The sequence below is a fragment of the Callorhinus ursinus genome, unplaced genomic scaffold (assembly GCF_003265705.2).
Source record: "Callorhinus ursinus isolate GAN/ISIS: 27379988/994484 unplaced genomic scaffold, GSC_fseal_2.0 scaffold82, whole genome shotgun sequence".
NCBI lineage: Eukaryota > Metazoa > Chordata > Mammalia > Carnivora > Otariidae > Callorhinus > Callorhinus ursinus.
This window is the reverse complement of record NW_027397144.1, coordinates 1,038,749-1,057,637: the sequence shown is the minus strand read 5'-3', so window position 1 is coordinate 1,057,637 and position 18,889 is coordinate 1,038,749. Positions and strand designations below refer to the sequence as shown.

Here is an 18,889-nt window from a genome sequence, read left to right as displayed (position 1 = left end):
CAAAAAAATAAAAATAAAAACCCTATTTATTTACTCAACATGTATTTAGCATATACCTCCTCCACACCAGGCGCCAGGGCTGGCTGCTGGGACGGTGACAGACATGTCAGACAAGGGCCTGGCCCCTGTGAACCTGGTTGGCTGGCACAATATAGAGAAGAAACTCCTCCCTTCCAAGCCCAACAAGGCGCTAGGAGCCAGCGTTCCACCGAACACATACCAGCTCTTCATACTACACTCCTCCTCCACCACAAACATCAAATGTAGAGATTTTAAAAACAACAGAGCTTAAACCAAGGTTTCAGAAGGCTAAGACCTTTTCATTCTGGGTTTTACAGACCTGACATTGTCTAACTTTCTAAAAGGAGCTCTCCAGAGAAATGGTTGATTCGGCACCTCACCCCGGAACTGTGTGAGCCTGGTCATTTGCAGATCAGAAAGCAAGGAAGCGCTCGGACACTAATGCAAGTCCAAAGGACAAGGAGTTGACTTGTAAAGGCTCCCACCAGCTACATTTGCAGCAACGGAATACAAAAAACAAAACAAACATAAAATGCTGCCATATGTATGAAGTTCTAGAACAGCCAAAACTGCTCAGCAGTTGCCTTACACAGGTGATGGCAGGGACACCTGGGTAGGGTGCTTTCAGGGTGGTCACGGTCTCCATCTTTGTAGGGGTTGAGCGTATGCAGTGGTCAAAACTGAATGGTATACTCAAGAAGTGTGCGTTACTTAAAAAAAAAAAACTATAAATAAATACTGGATTCTAGTTAATATTTACATAGAAAACAGCAACTTTTTTTTTTTAAGATTTTATTTATTTGCGACAGAGAGAGAAAGAGCATGAGAGGGGAGAGGGTCAGAGGGAGAAGCAGGCTCCCCGCCGAGCCGGGAGCCCGATGGGGGACTCGATCCCAGGACTCCGGGACCATGACCTGAGGCCAAAGACAGTCGCTTAACCAACTGAGCCACCCAGGCGCCCAGAAGACAGAAAGTTTCTGCTACTTTGAAATGCATCATAAGAATAAAGTGGATTATAGGTCAGAGACATCCAGTAAATGCATGAATAAATATATGTGGACTGAAGGATGACCAAAACAGATGGAGAGATGTGTGAGACAAAACCATAGTCAAAAACAAACAGGGGCGCCTGGGTGGCTCAGTCGTTGTGTCTGCCTTCGGCTTGGGTCATGGTCCCAGGGTCCTGGGATCGAGCCCCACATCTCGGCCTCTCTGCTCCGCGGGAAGCCTGCTCCTCCCTCTCCCACTCCCTCTGCTTGTGTTCCCTCTCTCGCTGTGTCTCTCTGTCAAATAAAATCTTTAAAAAACAAACAAACAACCACAGTCAAATCTTAATGGCAGAACCGAGGCTTTATCTACAGATAACTGTTCACTGTAAAATCGTGTCACCTTCGGTGTATGTTAGAAAATTTTCATAATAAAACATTATAAACATATAACCAAAATTGATTCAGCACATTAAATGTACATAAAAGCTTGAGTCCATAATGATACTTAATAAAAACCCCAAACCCTAATTTGCCACTAAGGAGGTGTCTGTATCCCAACTCCCTACTCTGAAAATGGTGAAGAGGGACTGAAGCCTGCCCACAGTTGAGGTGGGGCATCTCAACCAAAAATAAATGCCATCTGACAAAGAGAAACTGGGAGTAGAAAATCACTCTTCTACTAATGGGTAAAAAGATACTGCATCAGAAGAAATGAGCCCACCAAAAGTACCTCAAGGACACACACAAGCCTCCCAAATGCACCTGCTTTCAGCAACTGTCCTGCATGTAGGTTTCCATCTGTTGCCTTCACCCTTAAAACTCTGAACGTGGGTGTGCCTTTGCCGCAGCCGGCTGCAGCACCTGATCTTCCTCTGATCCAAGAGGCAGGCCCCAGAAGGAACCCCTGAAGAGACTCACTGGGCTGTGGCTGGCCCTGACCACCACACCTGGCACCCCATCTGTGGAACATTCACCCCCAGAGCCCTGCTCCTTTAGACCAGGCCTTGGTGGTGATCCCTCTTGATTCACGGGCACAAAGTGAGTAAGAGCACGAATTATCTGAGCTAAAACAAATGCTGAAAAACTGGAGACAATGCTCCTTTGCAGGGCAGCAAATCTGGCCTCGTTGTCTCTATGTGAACCCAGATCGGTCATCCAAGCCAGCTTTTCAGAAGCCAGCTGCTCTGGTCTTGAATACCAGGGGATCCATCTCATGAACAGACATAGGGGTCTTCTGCACAAGTAGAAACCTCCTTTTCGAGATTTTTAGCAGAGAGCACTATTGGTGAGAAGTCCACAACACCCACCTACCTAGAGGCAACACTCCACTGGCCCCTGCCCTGCAACCACCATTATGATTCAAAAATGGGGCACAAGGAAGCCTGATTTTTACAAGTCCAGCTTCTCCGAAAGGAAACCGAAGCAAGGAACAGCTGGAGAGTGAAGAATCAGAATTTTAAACATGAACTTTGTGTGGCTGGGGATGTTCGAACAGGGATCAGGTTTCTTTCTTCTCAAATCCAGCCCACTCACAGCATGCAGAGTTACAGAAGTTTAAGCCACAAAACCTTTTTTGCTTGCAATGTGGTGACCACATTTCTGACCTCTTGCTAATTAGAATATGACATATGTGGCACTTGCTGTTAGAAAAAAACACGACCAAGTTAGCATGTGTGGATCGACAACCATTTATAGAATGAATGAACACAGTGTACTGGCAACATCCTAACAGGTATGGCCCCACCAATCTTCCAGAGTAGATACCATGCCCCTTCCAGGACATTTCACGAAATTCTACCGCTATTCCAGCAACTCTGGGCAACAGTCCTGAAGCAGATGTTCATCTAAGAGACTGAAGGAATTAGGCATTGAAATTTACAAGGATCCAAACCCCACTCCTGATTTCCCCATCTCTGGAGCTACCCTATCCTGGAGTGTGAAGTGAAGCGATAAACACATGCTACTCTTTAGTGACTCTACAAACTTGTACGTTTTGACATCATCAAGGACACGTGAAAAATAATTTTATTTTTTATTATTTTTTAAAGATATTATTTATTTACTTGGCAGAGAGAGACACACCGGAGAGAGAGAACACAAGCAGGGGGAGGGGGAGAGGGAGAGGGAGAAGCAGGCTTCCCACCGAGCAGGGAGCCCGATGCGGGACTCGACCCCAGGACCCCGGGATCATGACCTGAGCCGAAGGCAGACGCTGAACAACTGAGCCACCCAGGCACCCCATGAAAAATAATTTTAACAAAGTAATCCAGTCTAGAAGATGCCAATCTAAAATGCCACTCAGAGAAATTTTAAAAATCCAGCACAGATCTAAAGTCTAGTACAGTGGTTCCCAATTCTTATTTTTTTTTTTTTACTGGTTCACAGGGAGGTATAAAGTTAGGAATAAAGATTTTCACAAATATTTTCAATTTTAAAAAGCATATCTTTTCTCATGAAAAGATGGAGATGGGTTACACTAATTAATTAAAAAGATATTTTCCTTGACTAAATAAAAAGTTGAGAAATACAGATTTTTTCCCCAAAAATGTTTCTCGAACTCCCCTGGTCTGTGAGACCCAGGACTCTAGGCCCACTGGTATTGTAGAGCATTCACGGGTCTTGGGAGACAAAAGCCCCAGGTTTGCACCTACCAGGGCTCTCCAACCTAGCAGTTTTGAGACCTTCCAGCAAATTACCTACCTGTTCACAGCTGGGTCAAACATGAGATGGAAAACACTAGCTACGCCAAAGAGTTGCAAATGGTAAGGATAAAAGGTGACTTTGTGGGAAGACGTTTCATCAACCGTAAAACCTCAAATGCAATATATTAAAGGAGAAATTTCAACAACTCTTGGATGAACCAACAGAAATGTTTTATTAAAGTCTGCCTGTGAGAGAACCTGACAGTAGAGTGTGTACCATGACTCCAAGTGGGAATTACCAAACCTCCTTTCCAACATCCTCTTCAAGAAGCAAGGGGGCAAAGGCAGTTAAGTTTAAGAAATCTTCCACACCTGGTTGGGGAGGGGGACCCCCCCCCCAAGGCAACCCTCCCATGTTGCATTTTTTTTTTAAGTAGGTTCCACACCCAGTGTGGAGCCCAATGCGGAACCTGAACTCACGACCCTGAGATCACGACCTGAGCAGAAATCAAGAGTCAGATGCTTAATTACCTGAGCCATCCAAGTGCCCCAGATTTCTTTTTTAACTTGGCATGCAATTTGTTTACTTCTCCCAAAAGCATCTCCCACCAACTGCCCGTTACAAAAAAAACCCCAAACAAACAAACAAAACTCAAAGGATGTAATGTATGCGAATTCACAAACATGAATTATTTTAGTGGGTAAGGGTGGCACTTTTAGGGTTTTTAAATTTTATTTAAATTAACAGAGTGCATTACTAGTTTCAGAGATAAGAGTTCAATGATTTATCAGTTGCGTGTTAACACCCAGTGCTTAGTACATCATATGTCCTCATTAATGCTCAACACCCAGTTACCCCATCACCCCCCACCTCCCCAGGGTGGCCCTCTTTTAAATAAAACTTTTTATTTTGAAATAACTGTAGCTTCGCATGCAGCTGTAACAAATAACAGAGATCAAGTGTACTCTCTAACCAGCTTTCCCCAATGGTAACATCTTGCAAACTACATAGTACAGTATCATAACCACAACAGACAGGGATACAGTCAGGCACAGACCACTGCCAGCCCCACAAGGATCCCTCCTGTTGCACATTGATTGGCCACACGCCCCTTTCACCACTCCCCATATATGCCTAACCCTAAAGACCACTAATCCATTCACCATTCCTATAATTTTGGCACTCCAACACCGTTCTATAAATGGAATTGCAAAGCATGCAATCTTTTAGTACTGGCTTGTTTCATGCAACAGAACTGCCTCAATATTCATCCAAGTTTTGTATCAACAACCTGCTCCTTTTGGTTGCTAAGTAGTATTCCACAGTATGGAGCAACCATTGTTTAACCATTCACCCACTGAAGGACATCTGCATGGCTTCCCATCCCTGGCTATCAAGAATAAAGCTGCTATGAACATTTGTGTATAGATTTTTATGTAAACATAACCATACATTTCTTTGGGATAAATGCCCAAGAGTGAAATTGCTGGGTCATATGGTGGTTGCCTATTTAGTTTTCTAAGAAACTACCAGTGTTTTTCCAGAGCCGAGATTTTAAAACACAAACTCAAGTTACCTTCACCAAAATCAACTCCGTTCACCTTCTCTCCACTCCTGTCAACTCACACATCTGCTCTGTGCTGCTGTGGTCACCGGTGAGCCCTCACCGGGCAGCCATTATTCCTTCCTGCATGGATTCTGCACAGGTCACCCACAGGACAAATGTTTATTAAGGGCTGTTATGAGCCATGGGGCTGGGATGGTTTTTTTCACATTGCTGACATTTATACTGCTTTTCTGAATTATGAATACACAGCAACCTGCAAAAAAAAAACCTAAATACCATGCAGAACCAAATCTAACTTGCAACATTTTATTCTTTAAACACAGACTCAGATAAGAAAAGCAGTCAAAAGGAAGCAACAGAAAAGTGGCCAGGAAGATTATCCCAGCTAAGAGTGAGTTTGAACCACAATCCTAATGAACATAATAAGAAGGATGGCTATTTGGAACATTCAAGGAAAATTACAATGGATCTCCAACTGCCAAGAGCATCACTTCTCACTAATCACCTAAGATTATAAAAATAATTTGGAGCAAATTTACATACTCTTATAAAAAAGGATGCATACTCAGTTTTGTAACTAAATGATCCTTAGTGATGATATATGGCACACAAGAAAATAGCCTGTGGACAATAAACTCATTTTCTTATTAAAACTAGTGGCTACAGGGGCGCCTGGGTGGCTCAGTCGTTAAGCGTCTTGCCTTCGGCTCAGGTCATGGTCCCAGGGTCCTGGGATCAAGCCCCACACCGGGGCTCCCTGCTGGGTGAGAAGCCTGGTCTCCCTCTCCCACTCCCCCTGCTTGTGTTCCCTCTCTCGCTGTGTCTCTCTCTGTTGAAAAAATAAAATCTTTAAAAACGAAACAAAACAAAAAACTAGTGGCTACATTTTCAATTTCTTCATCCCCTAAACATTTAATAAGAAAAAAACTTAAATTTCAACTGGACGTCGCTTTCTCGAAACATGTGAAAATAAATGTTAAAAGTCACTTCTAAATTTCCAATCACAATTTATAATGGGATCACTTATAAAGTGCAACCTTGGGGAAATACCACAGGGATTTAACAGCAAATAAAATGGCAAGAAACAATTTTTAAAAGTCAGTACACTGACAAGGCTCCCTAACAAACACCTGTCCACCGTTTTTGATGTTTTTTCTGTAATGCTGTTAGCACCACAAAAAGCACCGACTTACCCTAACTAGCAGAGAGGGAAGCTAGTTGTTTCAGACAAAACTCAGAAGTGCTGCAGCAGGAATCTGAAGGAATCTCATCCCTTCAGGACCCCCAACACACTTCACTGTGTGTAGACTCCTGTCAAACCACTACCTGCCTTTAAGTTCACACCCTGTCACTGGAAACAGAAATCAAATCTTTTTCTCCCAGGACTTGGCTAAGATAAAAAGCATCCAATATATATAATCTAGAAAATCCTAATTCCCATGTTCAATCAAAGCAGTATTCAGATAAAATGTTACCCCTTTGTGAGACATACATGCATTTCATACTAGATAGTGACATGTACAGTTCAAAACTGCACAAGGCCGATCAACTTACTGACAAAATGTGAACAGGAGGGCAAATCCAAGGAGGTATAAACCCAAGTTTCCTGGGGAAGGTAACTATTCCTCTGAGTCATAAAAGGTGGAATCAGGAGGAACCGGGGAGGGGGACGAGAGAGGTAATATAAGAGGGAGGTGATCCAACCCAAAGAAAACTTTTTCTTTTTTAAAGATTTTATTTATTTGAGAGAGAGAGAGCACAAGCAGGGGGAGCAGCAGAGGGAGAGGGAGAAGCAGGCTCCCCGCCTGGCAGGGAGCCGGACACCAGGCTTGGTCCCAGGGTCCCGGGATCATGATCTGAGCCAAAGGCAGACACCCAACTGACTGAGCCACCCAGGCACACACCCCCCCCAAAGAAAACTTATAAAGCCTTTTTCCCGAAGAACATTTCCAAGCCCCACATCTTGCTACAGACAGACAAGCCTACTGCTTACTCAAAGAGAAGAGGCTTATAGACTTAGAGAAAGCTCTTTCCTCATCACTGACTCCACCTGTTCCTACCTGGAGAACTTAAGCAGGGGAGCATGAAAATGACCACCGAATAAGTGACATCAAAATATTAGCAGCTGCTCTTGACAATGTAGTTTTTGGGTTTTTTAAAAAATTTTTTATCTATTTGACAGAGAGAGAGAGAAAGGGAAAACAAGCAGGGGGAGTGGGAGAGGGAGAAGCAGGCTTCCCACTGAGCAGGGAGCCCGATGCGGGGCTCGATCCCAGGACCCTGGGATCATGACCTGAGCCGAAGGCAGACACTTAATGACTGAGCCACCCAGGCGCCCCGACAATGTAGTTGACAGGAAAAATATAAGAAAACTAAGGAACAACCTTAGATTCCTCACTCTCCATAATATGGGCCTCAAAACAAAACAAAAACAAAAGAAAAAAAAACCCTCTAAAGTATACTAGAAGAAGCTAAAGAAAGGAATTTTTGCCTACAGGCACTAGACAAGTTCAATCAGGAAAAAACAAACAAAAACTGCAAGCGATTAGGTACCACTCCACTCCAGAAAGAGTGTGATTCCCAGGCTTGCCCAAGCTCTAGGAGAGTAGGGAAACTCTGATACACCCGCACCCAGTGCTGGGGAGGCCAAGCCTGGCAGTAACTGCCAGCCTCCAACCAACTCCAAACACTAGGGCCTGCAGAGATTCCATTCACAAATTCCAGGGTCCAGGCTCTGCTCACATGGCCAACAGCAGCTCAGGGGGAAAGACCCCAGGACCAGGGACAGTAGCACCTGCCAGTACCCAGTTGGCCTGTTTTTCCCTTTTCCAGCTGCTACTGAGTTTCTGGTTCCCACACTTCATTCACAGCCTGACTGGCTGCTGTTACCTACATCCCACGAGACCACACACAAAGCATCACACACAAAGCATAGTGGCAGCAATGTGAGCAATCCGTGGAGATTCCCAACCACAACTATCTGAGATAAAAAAAAAAAAGAGAGAGAGAGTCTGAAGCCCTAAATTTGAGTCCCAATTCTGGGTGGCACCTTAGGTTTTCCTGTGGAACCCAAATATGCCACTAGGCTACTCACTTTAAAGAGGAGAGAATCCCAAGCAATCAGAGAAAGATTCAGAATCACTGAAATACCTAAGTCCAGAAAAAGAAGCCTTCTAAGGGAAACTGGCACTCCCTTACTGATCCATCATGTCCCGTGAGCAGAATCCCAAGCAACGGGTCAATCAATTTTGGAAATCCTGAGAAGAGATAGCTTATCTTCCCAAGTTCTGAACTGGGGGAGAGCATACTGATCACTGTACAACCCAGATTAATTCACCCAGGCACAGGATTCACTGGGGCAGAACTTCAACTCAGTCACTCAACTACTTGAGAAAATAAGGTAGAAAACCGTTTTAAGCTCTCATGTATGGGTCACAATCTTGCAAGTTTCAGCGTACCCAAATACCGCACCAGATCACCATTTTGAGGAAGGATGCAAATCCTAAGCAATCTGGAAAAAATTCATGATCAATGAAACACGTGAACTAAAGAAAGGGAAAGCTTAAACCCTCCGCCAAATATGGGTCCTGATCTGGGGGAGGCCTGGCCGACTACAGATTTGGGAACCCCATGCACCGACAAAGGCCTCCTGTGCAATCAGCGTGGGAACGGGGTTTCAGGGAGGAGGTCCGCGTCTCCACGCCATGTAAGGACAAAGGCGGCGACATTTCCCGCCTCGGGAACCTGGGACTCTCCTGGAACCCTGGACGGGACTGGGACAAAGACTAGAAAGGAACGAGGAGGGGGGTTGCCTCTGCTGCTCCGGCCAGGATGCTACCGGCCAAGGGGGGTGTGTGCTCCCGGCACGTGCGCGCGTGCGCGCGGGGCGCCGCAACAGACAAAGCCGGGCCCGGGGGACTCGGCGGCCGGGGGCCCGGTGCGCGCGCACCCCCCGCGCGAGGCGCCGCCGCCGGCCGAGGGGCCGCGAGGGGGGGCGGATGCGCGCGCACCGGGCCCTCGCCGCCGCCGCCGCCATTTTGTTTCCTCGGCACAATGGGGGAGAGTAACGGCCGAGCGCGGGAGCGAGACTGGAGAGAGAGGAATGAGCCAGGCGCTGGGGCGAGGGAACCGGGCGTAGGCGGGGAGCGCGGGGCGACTGAGGCCTTGTCACCGCGACCCCTCAACCTGGCCCGCGCTGAGTGGGAGGACTGGCGGGGGGAGGGGCAGAGGCGGGAGCGGGCCCGGCCGCCGCCACATTGACGCTTACCTTGTTGGCGTTCCCTTCCCCAACCGCAGCCGCCGCCGCCGCCCTCCTGCCACAGCCCGCCGGGGTCTCCCCCCAAAAGCCACGCGGTGCGCACCGGGCTGCTGAGTCCAACTGCAATGGCGAGAAGAGCAGGAGGAGGAGCCGGGGCCGGGGGCGAGCGGGCGGGCGGGCGCGCGCCGGGGAGGTGCGGGCCACGTGATCGGCTGGAGCCCCGCCCCCTGCCGCCGCGTTGCCGCTTGACGCAGGCCAAGCTGGGGAGGGAGGGAGCGACGAAAAGAGATAAGGTGGGCTTCAGTCACGTGGCAGGAGCGCAGCCGTTGCGTTGCTGATCACGTGGCATCGAAACGTTTCGAGGCCTTGATCATGTGACAGTGGCCAATGTAGCCGCCTTCTTGACCACGTGACAAGGAATTTGGCGCTTCCCTTTGCTGTATTGGTAGGTCTGCGTCATGTGATGTGGTCGCCGCTCTTTTTTTTCAATGGCGGTTTTAAGCGGCCTTACCATGTGATTCAGGTCGAGGGGTGGAGTCTCCCCTGCTGCGAGTCTATGCGCCTGCGCGGCTCCCATCTTACGCCCGTCGTTCATGTGTACGTTGGCGGAAACGGGAGCCAGGCACGTGAGTGTCCTCATAGTGGCCGGATTTCGGTTGCGGAGGTTCAACCTCCCTCCGAGGTTACCTGGCGGAGCTTCTTCCCCTCTCTCTGCATCTCTCGCTAGAGGCCAAGAAGACCCGAGATGCGGGTGTCAGCAACGGCCGAACAGATCTTCTTGTTGCTGCCCCGGGACCGGCGCCGGTGAGCGCTCCAGTTCTTTGGTCCTGCAAACCCCCAGTGTAGCGTCTGGCCGCCCTGACGGGCCCGGCCTCCAAAGGGCAGAGACGAGCTGCTAGGGATCTTCCAGTCTCCTTTCCACAGGTGGAGAAACAGGCCCAGCTGGAGGATTCACATCCTTCTCTTGTGAGAGCCGGGTCTGCGGTCACAAGCTCGGCCAACCACGGCTCGGGGTTGTTAAGTAAAGGCACCGGGGACCGAGCGCTTTCTCTTTTCAAGCCCGTTGTTGTTGCATTCTCCCGGAGTTTCGTGAGATCCCCGATGTACATACAGTCTGCCTAAAGTAAGCCCCGCTCCCTTCCAGTGTCAGAATCAAGCTGGCGCTTGACGGACCTCGTTATTAGGAACGTTGTAATGTGCGAGGTGGTTGTTCAGAAACTGCCGGGACACGGAACAAGGATTTATTGAAGAGGTTTACTTCTTGAAAGTGAGTTCAAGACTTAACGGCACAGTAATGGATTTTCCTAGCAGAAATGTAGGGATGTAAGCGCCTTTGTTAAGGATGAAAGACCCAGTATCTGCTCTAGGTTTGAGTCTCCCGGTGTGACCAAAAACAGCCCACTTCTCTTGAGCCTCCGTTTCCTTATCTACAAAATGGTTACGATTTTTCTTTAAAGCACTTGGCACAATTCTGTGTGCGGAATAAATGCCTCAAAATGGTAACTGTTATTAAAAAGGTAAGATGTAAAAATGTGGTTACAGAAATGCGTGCTTACTATACCTACTGCTTCTCTCCTATTTACATTTTATTTAGGGTTTTGAACAGATAATCTACTCACCTGATACAAAATGTCAAATGTTCAAGAGTGTGAGGACTAAATCAGTCAGCCTCCCCTCCTTAGCAGCCAGTGTTAAGTTTTGTGTGTAACTCTACGGTGTTTTATTCATAGAGTTGCTTAGATTTATTTTTTATTTATTTATTTTTGCCGTTTTTCACACAAATGGTAGATATTCTGCATCTTGCTCCCCCCCCCCCCAAATTTGGAGATCTCTTCTAAATAGAGCTTGAGACTAAAGAAATTTTTGGTAAATCTAGGGGCCCTTGTATTCAGGTAAAATTGGTTAAGGTAAATTTAGATTGTTCAGGGTCATCACGACAAGCAAGGTGATAACTGGCTTTAACAAGAGACCAGCAATGTGGGACTCTTCAAGGAACAGGCTCAGCGGGCGTGCCGATTTGACTAAGCTAACAGCGCTACCAAGTGGCAGAACACGGAAGGTTTCTAGTTTTCTGACTCCCAAGTCCATAGATGGTTCTTGGGAGGGGCCAAAGATTAGATTTCTGAAGAACTTGCTTTTGAGGCTCTCGAGGCAGCCCCTCTCGAGGCGGCCCCAAACACAGAAAGGGGTAGATAGGATCATGGTTATAAGCAAAGGCTTTAGATCAAACGGCAATCTTCACAGAGGAGCCCAGGACAAATTGGAGGAGTTTTTCAATCTCAGGGGTTTGCTAAGGATGCATGGAATGAGTGCCAGGGCAGCTGGTGTGGTTCTGATTGTTACCTATCGGACTGGTGGCTTATCCAACCTGGATTTTGTAGTAAGAGCTGCCGGGCAGCAGTTGAAGTGTCAAGGAAACCAGATTCCCTTAAAAAGTGCGTTCTGGGGGCGCCAGGGTGGTGCCGTCAGTTAGGTGTCCGACTCTTAGTTTCGGCTCAGGTCCTGATCTCATGGGTCCTGAGATCAAGCCCCAAGTCGGGCTCCGCACTCCACGGGGAGTCTGCTTGAAAATTCCCTCCCTCTGCGCTTCCCCACCTCTCACACATGCATGCGTGTGCGCTCTCTCACTCTCAAATAAGTAAATAAGTTAAAAAAAAAAAATACGTTCTCTTGGAGCCACCCTAACCCCACCCACCAGGAGTGGCAGGATGAGAGGTTTTCAGCCCAATCTTCTGACAAGCTACATCCATCTTGCTCCTTGTCTGTGTTCTCCTTGGTCACCATGCAAGATTGAAGCCCCAAGGTGCCACCTGCCCTCTCTTGTCCCTTCATCTCCACCCTAACCCAGCCTCCCACTACTGCCCTTGCCTTTCCAGCACTACATGGTTATCAATCCCTGTATGCACAACCATTCTCTGACATGCCCTGTCCCCATTACACCCTCTCCCTCAACAGTTGAAGAGTAAGGTCTGTCCCCTCCTCTTGCCGTCCTTCTGTCTAGCCAGGTTCTGTCTTCATCAGGGACTTCAGTGTCCTCATGAACATGCTCTGCATTTCTTGCCTTCCTCCTCTTCAGAGATTTCTCGCACTTCAGCTCCCTACCCCCAATCACACTAACTTTTCCTTCTGAATCCTTTTTGACCCATGCCTGTTGCCTTCCTCCCCTTTCAGCGGAGTGGACATGGGTGGACCACAGTGCTTTGGGGAACTTCCCCTCTTCCTTGCTCAATCTGGAGTTCAGTTGACGAGTCCCTGCTATCATACTCTGAAACTAGGTCCATGGCATGGACACAGTGATTGGGTTAGGAGTAAGGGACCCAAATCGAGCCAGTCAGAGCCGGTGAGCCCCAGGCCGGGGAGTCTGGGGCGTGAGAAGCCCTTGTTGTTCTAATCTTGAAGCCAGGGAAATACCAGGTGGGGTTGGGGTTGCAGCAGGGAGTAGACCTTGATGAAAGAACTTGACAGAATGAAACCAATCAGGAAGAAAGCTCAGCTAAAAGATGGAGCAAGAAAACAACATGATGTTTTCTTCCAAAATTAAACAATGTATCCAGCAATTCCACCTCTGAGTTTATGCCCACCAGAAATAAAAGGGGGTAACCCCGGGTGGCTCAGTCTTTAAGCGTCTGCCTTTGGCTCAGGTCGTGATCCCAGGGTCCTGGGATTGAGCCCTGCATCGGGCACCCTGCTCCGCGGGAAGCCTGCTTCTCCCTCCCCCACTCCCCCTGCTTGTGTTCCCTCTCTCTCTGTCAAATAAATAAATAAAATCTTAAAAAAAAAAAAAAAGCAGGGACTCATGGGCGCCTGGGTGGCTGGGTGGCTCTGTCATTAAGTGTCTGCCTTCGGCTCAGGTCATGATCCCTGAGTCCTGGGATCGAGTCCTGCATCGGACTCCCTGCTCAGCGGGGAGCCTGCTTCTCCCTCTGCCTGTCTCTCTCTCTCTCTCTCTCTCTCTCTCATGAATAAATAAATAAAATCTTTAAAAAAGAAAGAAAAGCAGGGACTCAAGATACTTGCACGCCCCTGTTCATAGCAGCGTGATTCACAATAGGCAGAAGGTGGAAATAACCCAAGTGTCTGTCGATGGACACATAAACAAGTTGTGATATATGCAGACAAGGAATGTTAAATATTATTCAGCCTTAAAAGAGAAGGAAATTCTGACAATTGCTACAGTGTGGAGGAACCTAGAGGATGTTACCTTAAATGAAATTAGCCAGACAACAAAAGGCTGAATACTGTGTGACTCCACTCATAGGAGGTCTCTGGAAGAGTTGGATTCAGAGAGGCGGGAAGTAGAATGGTGGGTGCGTGCGGGAGGGGAAGTTTGTTTTTAATGGGGACAGAATTTTCATTTGGGAAGAACAAAATGTTCTGGATATGGAGGGTGGTGATGGTTGCACTAAAGTGTGAATGGACTTCATGTCACTGAGCTGTACACTTAAAAGCGGTTTGGGTGGTAATTTTTATGTGTATTTTACAGCAATATATATATATTTTAAAGATTTTATATTTGGGGCGCCTGGGTGGCTCAGTTGGTTAAGCGTCTGCCTTCGGCTCTGGTCTTGATCTCAGGGTCATGGGATTTCCTGCTCAGTGGGGGAGTCTGGTTCTCCCTCTCCCTCTGTCCGCGCCCCATTCATACTAGCGCTGTCTCTCTCTCTCGCTCTCAAAATGTAATTTTATAAGTAAACATTTATTTTGACAGCGAGAGAGCACGCGCATGCGCGCATGTGAGCAGGGGGGAGGGGCAGAGGGAGAGGGAGAATCCCAAACAGACTTCCCACAAAGTGCAGAGCCCAGTGCGGGGCTTGATCTCAGGACCCTGAGATCATGATCAGAGCCAAAACCAGGAGTCTGACACTCCACCGACTGAGCCGCCCGGGCGCCCCGGCAATATTTTACATTAAAAGCACGAGATGTAGTGAAAGTGGTGCCGTATCATGGCCACATCAGTTTGAGCCCCAGGATGTTGAGATGTGGGGAGAAAAACCGGCATGGCCACACAGCGATGCTGTCATACAGACCAAGTGTATGTAGGACCCCAGCCACGTGGAGTTGTTCATCTTCACCTGCCAGGGCCCTCTAGGCCGTCCTGAAGTTCCTGCTGTTCTATCTAGTTCTTGCTCTTGCTCTTGCTCTCATCCCACAGAGCAGCTGGCTGCCTGTGGCTTTGGCCTGCTGGGTCTCCATTCCCCCTTTGTTCTGAAAAACCAAGGTTTTCCCTTGGGGAACCACCTCTCCCTCACTGTGTTCCCACCACCCAGTCTCTGCCTTGGATCTGGCTGATCAAAACCCCTCTTCTTTCCTGGTCCAATGACTGGTACAGAAATGGTGTTTCACCAGAACTGGCCAAAGAATGGGCCACTCTGGGACTTGCCTCCAGTCATCTGAGAAATAGAAGGTCTTTCTGCTCGGGCAGCTGGACTAGGAGGGTGTGAGCCTGGGATCTACAGTTTGACGTGTCCTTTCACACCTTCCTCCGTTCATTCAAGCATCCTGTCACCTCGGGGTCTTTGCACTGGCCATACCCTCTGCCTGAAACACTCTCTTCCCTCAAGTATTCAGAGCTCCCTCCCTCACTTCTCTGAGCTCTCTGCTCCAGCTGCCCTGACCACCATTTCTCAAACAGCACTGTCGGATTATCCTGCTTTAATTTTCTTCAAAGTGTCTATCACCACTTGTTACATATTTAGTTATTATCTGTCTCCCTTGCCAGAGAGTAAACTCAGACCAGGGAACATGGTTCTGGTTCACCCTGGCTTGGAGCACTCGATACGGTGAGTAAATGCATGAGTGGGTCACCCACCACACCTGGCCCCCACTGTGCCCAAGTCAGTCCAACCTCACGGACAGGAGCCAAAGGGGAACTCCCCATTTCCCTGAAGCCCCCCCTTTTTTTTCAATGAAGGTATAATACAATCATTTACGTGTACATCTTGGTAAATGTTTACGTATGCATCTGTGTGAGCACCACCCGAATCAAGATAAGGGATGTCAGCACAGCCCCGGGAACCTCCCTCCTACTGTCCCTAGCCAATCCCTGGCCCTATTACATCCCCAGGATTAGCTTTACCTGTTCAAGAATGTTAGAGAATTGGAAGACCTCTTTGTGTCTGTCAGTTGCCAGAGCCACTTTGTTTTCCCCCAGCCTGTAACTAGCCCCCACACCCATGCCTGCAGGCCTCCTTTCCACTAGGGCAGCGGGCTCCCTCCCCTTGGCCTGGCCGCACCACTTGGAGTATTCTGGATTGGTACCTGTCAGAGCTGCAAACCACAGAAATGAATGCTGGCCAACCCAAGCAGAAAAGAGCTTGCGTACAGCCCGCCGGTGACACAGACCATCTGGGAGGGTGGGAGGAGCTGGCCTTGAAGCTGTGCAGCCCGGAGCTGCTGCTGGGGACACAGCAAACAAACCATGCCATGGCCCTGCCTTCGTGGAGCTGACCTCGCTGGGGAGGCAGGTGATAAAACAATAAGCAAGGTAGTGGCAAGTGCAGTGGATGAAAATAAAGCAGCACGGCGGTGATGCGGGGCTGGGGCAGGTGACATTTTGAGTTGGGCAGTGCACAGCAAAGTCCTTATGAGGAGTGAGGGACTGAGGCCACGCAGCTTGCTGGGAGATGAGCATTCCAGGCAGAGGGAACAACCAGTACAAAGTCCCAGAGGTTGACCGTGCTTAGGGAAGGAGCAGCAAAGAGGTGTGAGGTGCTGGAAGGGGGCTGGGGTGGGGGGTGGAAGGGAGGGCCATCCAAGAAAGGGTGGATAGGTCCTGCAGGGCCCCGGAGACCTTGGCTTTCACCCCGAGTGCTTTGAAAGCTATGGGCGGTTTTTGGACAGCAGAAAGCTAGCATCCCTCCTGCATCTCCCCTTGCACATACCCTCAAGCCCCTGCGCCTCTTTGTCAACCCCAAACTAAATCCACCCTCTGCCTTGGTGAGTTTGGGGGAGGAAAAAAACCCAACAGTCCTAACACTGCTCACTCATGCAGTGTTCTCCCAATTTTTCACACCCTGTTACGGCTTCCAACATTGCACGCTCTGCCCTCCGCTGACATCCTTCTTATTGCACTAGAAAATAGTCGCTCCACTCATCTGTTCCCACACTAAAGCCAGGAGCACTTGTGCCCACACTTTCCGCCTTCCACTCAGCTCCAGACACTGCCGCTCTCTGGCTCTCCCCTGAGCCCGCTTTTTTTCCTCCTCCCCGGGGCTCAGACCTCGCCTCTCTGGACACTTAAGTCCCCAGGTGATCTCAGCCAGCCCCACGATCTCAAAGACCATCAAAACACTCCCGATCACATGCCTCCAGCCTAGAATTCTCCTGTGAAGTCCCAACACATCCAACCATCTACATGACCGCTTCCCTTAGAGATTTTGTATGAAGCAAGTCCAAAATACACCGACCTGCCCGGATCCCATCAGCTCGGCTTTATCATCTCTTTGCCTGGGCTTTGCGGGCTTTTGCACAACTGCCTGCCCAGCAACTCTTCTTCAGAGAACTACCCTGGGCTTGGGACCACGTTGCCAACACTATCAAGAGGATCAGACTGGGTCATACCGGACACTTTGCCTCCACGCCCAGGAGAATCAGATGTGCCTGGGATCGTAAGCTGCTGGGCCGCTGTTGGTCCGTGACCTGCCAGTTCAGGACAGCTCTGAGATGTCACTTATCCTCCCGAGCTCCCTGCGGGCTCAGGCAACAGGTGCCCTCCACAGGACTCTACCTAAGCTTGCCCCCCTCAGCCCTGCTTCCTCCTGCTTCTTTGAGTCCTCGCTCTTGCACGTGCAATCAATCAAGTCGAGCTCAGTCTTCAAATGACATGCAAAATCTGCATGCTTTTCATTATCTTCACCAAGACCACCTGAGTCCAGTCCGCCAGCAGCACGTGCCCAGATTAGTGCAGTAACCTTTTTTTAATTTAATCTTTTTAAAGATTCCATTTATTCATTTGAGAGAGAGCGAACGTGCATAAGCAGGGGGGAGGGGCAGAGGGAGAAGCAAACTCCCCACTGAGCAGGGAGGCAACATGGGACTCAATCCCAGGACCCCCCCCCGCCCCGAGATCATGACCTTAGCCAAAGGCAGACGCCCAACTGGCTGAGCCACACAGGTGCCCCACAACCTTTTTTTAAAAATCTTTTTTTTTTTTTAAAGTAGACTACACATCCAACCCAGGGGCTCAAACTCATGACCCTGAAACCCAGAGTTGCGGGCTCTACTGACTCAGCCAGCCAGGCGCCCCTCCAGTAACCTCCTCATTGGTCTTCCTGCTCCCACTTTTGTATGGTACCGTCTCCACACACAGCAGCCAGAGTTTTGAGCGTGCATAAAAGACTGGGAACTTAAATGCTGGCGTATGCTAATATACTAGTAACAGTGGACACACTGTGCACCAGGGCGGGCACTGTGCTAAGCCCTTTGCAGTCATTCAGCTGTTCTGTGCCTGTATATGGAGTGCCTGCTGTGTACTACATACTCTGCCCATCTGGGAGAAGGTGGTAAAAAGAGAGGCCAGATCTCTTTCCCCTTTGAGCTGACATGCTGGGTGGGGAGGCTAACAATTACGAAGTGAAAAGACAAATAAATACTTGCAGATTTTGACAAATGCCATGAGAAAAAGAGGGTGATGTGTGGTCACCAAGAGGGGCCTTTGATGAGCCCAGAAGGCTTCCTGGAGGAGGTGATCCCTGAGCTGAAAGCCAAAGGATGAGGAGCTAGCCACACAAAGAGCCAGGTGGGGAGCATTTCAGGCACAAGCCCGGGGCCAGGGTGGCTGGACGAGTCAGCAAGGGGGAGGCCATGAGGCAGATGGGGGCAGGGCCTCAATGAGCCGCAGTGAGGACTTTGGCTGCTCTGCTGAATAAGGTGGGAGCCATGGAGGGTTCTTGAGCAGAGAAGGGGTGTGAACTCACTAGAGTGTTTACAAGCACCCTTTGCACCTGTGTGAGGAACCGTGGAGAAGGGGAGGTGATGGCAGGAGCCAGGGACCCGGGCAAGGGACTGCATTGGTTCAGGTGGGTGATAATGGGGGATGGGAGCTGAAGATGGGGAGGAAGTGGGTAGGTTTGGGAGGTATCTTGGAGGCGGGGCCAACAGGACCTGGGGATAAGGGAAAGAACAAACTCAAGACAAGGAGGCGACACTCTCTGGGGTCCATATGGGATAGTGGTTAAGGGCTTGGGGTCAAGGAGACCTGTGTTCAAGCGCTTCTAAGCCACTTTCCCACTGGCCACCTTCAGAAATGTAACCCAACCTCCCGGCCTCAATTATCGAGGAGAGTAATAAAAGTGGTATATATGGTATGCAGATAGGAAGTACTCAAGAAATGGTGGCTATTGAAGAAAAAATTCCAAGGGTGGGGGTACAGAGAAAGGCAGTGGCGAAACTAGCTGACAGTGACAGATAGCT

General features: G+C 49.0%; 1 protein-coding gene across 6 annotated transcripts in view; it reads right to left on the bottom strand.

Moving 5' to 3' along the window:
- Positions 1-9,531, bottom strand: part of ILF3 (interleukin enhancer binding factor 3) — a 30,872-nt gene extending 21,341 nt beyond the window's left edge. For all 6 annotated transcript variants that reach the window (XM_025863118.2, XM_073887733.1, XM_025863119.2 and 3 more), the window contains exon 1: positions 9,488-9,531. The gene's annotated coding sequence lies outside the window, so the exon portion shown is untranslated. The remainder of the gene's footprint in view (positions 1-9,487) is intronic.
- Between the last annotated feature and the right edge of the window lie 9,358 nt (positions 9,532-18,889).